Here is a 5,000-nt window from a genome sequence, read left to right as displayed (position 1 = left end):
ACCCAATGGTTTATTTCATTGGTTCGATAAATTAAGTCTTCCTTAATTTTTAACGTCGATTCATTTCCTTCATTTCCGCACGAAGGAATTCATTCATCGTCGTCGAATACCTCGGTCCTAAGCGAGGGATAGAAACGTCGGTCACCGAATCGCTAGTCACTTGACCTTGACCTTAATTTACCCGGGGTCAGTTCTTGGTGCGCAGGGGATTGAGGAGTATTTGTACACGCGTCTTAACAAAGCAGGTCGAGCGTTATCGAGATTCTCCAATCGGCCCCGTTTTATTTTTCCGGGGGTATCGTCCACCTAGCCGTGCTAAAAGAAAATTAATTTTACCAGAATTTGATTGATTTCTTTTTCCCTACGGAAACCGATACGGACAATAACTCTTGTGTGACGCAGTGCTCGCTCTCCTGCATTAAAAGCCCTTTAAATCCCAGAAACGGGCGGGGGGTGGGGGAATTACGCCCACACGCACGCACACGCACGCATGCCCCCACTCCCCATCGCCCACCGCGGGCAGGAAGACGGGGACAGGGTGGCCCTTGTATCAGACCCGCTTAAATCTCGAATCACCCCCCCGGTTCCCCACCTCCCCACACACCCCCCGGACGGGAGACGGCGGCAGCCCGGTCCAGCCGGACCCGGAGCACGGAGGGGCCGTCAGGTCTACCCGGCTCCGGGGCCGGCGGCGGCCGTCAGGTCTACCCGGCTCCGGGGCCGGCGGCGGCCGTCAGGTCTACCCGGCTCCGGGGCCGCCGGCGGCCGTCAGGTCTACCCGGCTCCGGGGCCGGCGGCGGCCGTCAGGTCTACCCGGCTCCGGGGCCGGCGGCGGCCGTCAGGTCTACCCGGCTCCGGGGCCGGCGGCGGCCGTCAGGTCTACCCGGCTCCGGGGCCGGCGGCGGCCGTCAGGTCTACCCGGCTCCGGGGCCGGCGGCGGCCGTCAGGTCTACCCGGCTCCGGGGCCGCCGGCGGCCGTCAGGTCTACCCGGCTCCGGGGCCGCCGGCGGCCGTCAGGTCTACCCGGCTCCGGGGCCGCCGGCGGCCGTCAGGTCTACCCGGCTCCGGGCCAGGCGGCGGCCGTCAGGTCTACCCGGCTCCGGGCCAGGCGGCGGCCGTCAGGTCTACCCGGCTCCGGGGCCGCCGGCGGCCGTCAGGTCTACCCGGCTCCGGGGCCGGCGGCGGCCGTCAGGTCTACCCGGCTCCGGGGCCGGCGGCGGCCGTCAGGTCTACCCGGCTCCGGGGCCGGCGGCGGCCGTCAGGTCTACCCGGCTCCGGGGCCGGCGGCGGCCGTCAGGTCTACCCGGCTCCGGGGCCGCCGGCGGCCGTCAGGTCTACCCGGCTCCGGGGCCGCCGGCGGCCGTCAGGTCTACCCGGCTCCGGGGCCGGCGGCGGCCGTCAGGTCTACCCGGCTCCGGGGCCGCCGGCGGCCGTCAGGTCTACCCGGCTCCGGGGCCGCCGGCGGCCGTCAGGTCTACCCGGCTCCGGGGCCGCCGGCGGCCGTCAGGTCTACCCGGCTCCGGGGCCGCCGGCGGCCGTCAGGTCTACCCGGCTCCGGGGCCGGCGGCGGCCGTCAGGTCTACCCGGCTCCGGGGCCGGCGGCGGCCGTCAGGTCTACCCGGCTCCGGGGCCGGCGGCGGCCGTCAGGTCTACCCGGCTCCGGGGCCGCCGGCGGCCCTCAGGTCTACCCGGCTCCGGGGCCGGCGGCGGCCGTCAGGTCTACCCGGCTCCGGGGCCGGCGGCGGCCGTCAGGTCTACCCGGCTCCGGGGCCGGCGGCGGCCGTCAGGTCTACCCGGCTCCGGGGCCGGCGGCGGCCGTCAGGTCTACCCGGCTCCGGGGCCGGCGGCGGCCGTCAGGTCTACCCGGCTCCGGGGCCGCCGGCGGCCGTCAGGTCTACCCGGCTCCGGGGCCGGCGGCGGCCGTCAGGTCTACCCGGCTCCGGGGCCGGCGGCGGCCGTCAGGTCTACCCGGCTCCGGGGCCGCCGGCGGCCGTCAGGTCTACCCGGCTCCGGGGCCGCCGGCGGCCGTCAGGTCTACCCGGCTCCGGGGCCGGCGGCGGCCGTCAGGTCTACCCGGCTCCGGGGCCGGCGGCGGCCGTCAGGTCTACCCGGCTCCGGGGCCGCCGGCGGCCGTCAGGTCTACCCGGCTCCGGGGCCGCCGGCGGCCGTCAGGTCTACCCGGCTCCGGGGCCGGCGGCGGCCGTCAGGTCTACCCGGCTCCGGGCCAGGCGGCGGCCGTCAGGTCTACCCGGCTCCGGGGCCGGCGGCGGCCGTCAGGTCTACCCGGCTCCGGGGCCGGCGGCGGCCGTCAGGTCTACCCGGCTCCGGGCCCGGCGGCGGCCGTCAGGTCTACCCGGCTCCGGGCCCGGCGGCGGCCGTCATGTCTACCCGGCTCCGGGCTCGGCGGCGGCCGTCAGGTCTACCCCTTTTCGGAGCCCGTGGGGCCGCCTGCGGTACCCGGCGACCGCGGGTTGTTGGTTGCGTAGCGTCCGGCGATAAGGGCGGCCAAGTCTACCCGGCTCCGGCGGGACTTGGTCGCCTTGCCGGGGCCGAGGGGTAGACGTGTTGTCCCCGCTGCTTCGTCGGAGCTGCCGAAGGGGTCGCTGTTTTTCGCTGCCTCCAGTTACGTCATCGTAAAAGTCGGCGTGGTTGGCGCGCCTCCCCGGTGCGCAGAGGCGCCGCTCTTGGAGCTTGCCGGCGGCGGGGACGTGCCGGTCCGTACTATAGGAGCGAGCCGTGACTCGTCTCCAGAGCAGCGCTCGTCAGCGGCTGCAAGGCCCGCGGTTCTGCCAGCAAAGTGGGGTGCTCGGCGGCCGTCGTGGCGGTTCCCTCGGTGGTCCGGCCCAGCTTCCAGTCTCTTCGGTCCGGCCATCTCCCAGCGCTTGCCCGACAAGCCAGCCCAGCGTGTCCGAGGGGTCGGGAGCTGCGGAGAGCCGGAGCCGGCGGCCGGCTCCGGCGGCCGTTGCCGACCGGCACGAGGCATAAGGCCGGATCCCGCAGGGCAGGGCAAAGACTCGAACGCACCCAGCCGGGGCCCAGTGATGGTGAAGGTCACTGCCGGAGGCAGACGGCCGGGGGGCGTCGAGCCTGCCGCGGCTTACTCCCGGCTCCAGAGGGCCCGGTTGGTGGGACGACCGAGGTTGGCGGCACCTCGTCCCTTTGTGCCAGCCTTAAGCTGGAGCCCGCGAAGCGGGCGGAGAGAGCGGCGGCCGGCTCCCGGCCAGCCGAACGCAGACGGCCGGGGGGTGCCGAGCCTGCCGCGGCTTCCCCCCCCCGGCCCCCCGAGGGCCCAACTGACGGCGCAGGCGGGGCGGCGGCGTCCCGTTTTCACCGGTGCGAGCCCTCCGCGGGCAGCTGGTGGTGTCAGGCGGGCCCGGTGACGGGACTGCGGCGTGCAGGCGAGGCGGCGGCGCCTCGTCCTCGTTTCCCCCGGGAGAAGCGGTTCCCCGCGGGGCAGGGCAAAGACCGGCGGCCGGTGGCGGTCGCCGGCACTCGAACGCTGGAAGGCCGGGGGAGCCGAGCCTCCCTCGGCCCCGGGGGGCCCGATGATGGCAAAGGCGGGTGCTGGCACCGTTCCGGGGCAGAGGTGCCCGCGAGTGCCCAGCCCACCAGGGCTGCCGCCGGCTGCCGAGGGCCGTGTGATGGAGACGGGCAAGGTGGCGGCGCCTTGTCCTTTTTCTCCGGCCTTAAGCTGGAGCCCGCGAAGCGGGCAGAAACACCGGCAGCCGAATGCAGACAGCCGGGGGGTCTCGAGTCGGCCGCGGCTTGCCCCGGCCCCCGAGGGCCCGGTGATGGTGCAGGCGGGGCGGCGGCGCCTCGTCCTCTTTTTTGCTGGCGCGAGTCCTGGTAGCAGGAGGGCTCGCTGGGAAGGTCTGCACTCGTACGGGCGAGGTGGCGGCGCCTCGCCCTTCCGAACTTCTCCAGCCCTAAGCTGGAGCCCGCGCAAGCGGGAAGAAAAGGGCGGCCGGTCCCTGCGGCCGGCAGCCGAAGGCAAGTGGCCGCGGGCGTCGAGCCTTGAGCGGCTTTTCCCGGCCCCCGTTACCCGGGGATGGCACGGGTGAGGCGCGGTGCCTCTTAGTCTTCTTCGGCCTTCTCCTCCCCCGGGGTAAGCGGTTCCCCGGGGCGCAGGGCAAAGACCGGTACCGGTGGCCGGCACTCGAACGCTGGAAGACCGGGGGAGTCGAGCCTGCCGCGGCTTTCCCTCGGTCCCGTTGACCTCGCTCAAGGGAATCGATGCGCGGAGCGGGTGGCCGGCGGCACCTCCCGCTCCCCCCCTTCAGTCGACCCAGACCCGCAGGCAGCGCCTGCAGAGGTGTTCCTGGGCGCGTCGGAGACGCTTCACGGCGGGCCGGCTCTGCCGGTGACCAGGCCGCCGTTGCGGCTCTCCGGAGACGCTGCCCCCTCGCTCGCACGCAGAGCCCCGCGTTCCGCCGCCCGCCCCGCCCGGGGCGGCGGCGAGCGCGCGCGGCCGTCGCTGTCCCAGGACCGTGGCCGTGGGGCCCGCGCTTCCTCTCCCGATCGAGGTGGCACCCAGGGCGCGTCGGAGACGCTTCACGGCGGGCCGGCTCTGCCGGTGACCAGGCCGCCGTTGCGGCTCTCCGCAGACGCTGCCCTCTCGCTCGCACGCAGAGCCCCGCGTTCTGCCGCCCGCCCCGCCCGGGGCGGCGGCGAGCGCGCGCGGCCGTCGCTGTCCCAGGACCGTGGCCGTGGGGCCCGTGCTTCCTTTCCGTCTCTCCTCTCCCCTTTCCCTTCCTGATCGATGAGGCCTTTCGGGTCGCGTCGGAGAGGGCCCCCGGCGGGCCGGCTCTTCCGTGCTCCCCGTAACAGGGAGCCACGGCGGTGTCCGGTGTTCAGGCCGGGCGGTCTCCTTTCCACTTCGCTTCCCGTCGCATGCGAGGTGTTGTCCTGCTGCCCCGAGCGACGGGGTTCCTCGGGCTTCTTTACCGAACCGGGCTGTGTGACGGCCGCGTGGCCCCGCGAGCTCTCAGGTGTCCTATCGC

This window comes from Calonectris borealis, unplaced genomic scaffold, assembly GCF_964195595.1.
Source record: "Calonectris borealis unplaced genomic scaffold, bCalBor7.hap1.2 HAP1_SCAFFOLD_234, whole genome shotgun sequence".
NCBI classification, from domain to species: domain Eukaryota; kingdom Metazoa; phylum Chordata; class Aves; order Procellariiformes; family Procellariidae; genus Calonectris; species Calonectris borealis.
The sequence above is the reverse complement of the archived record's forward strand: the minus strand, read 5'-3'. Positions refer to the sequence as shown.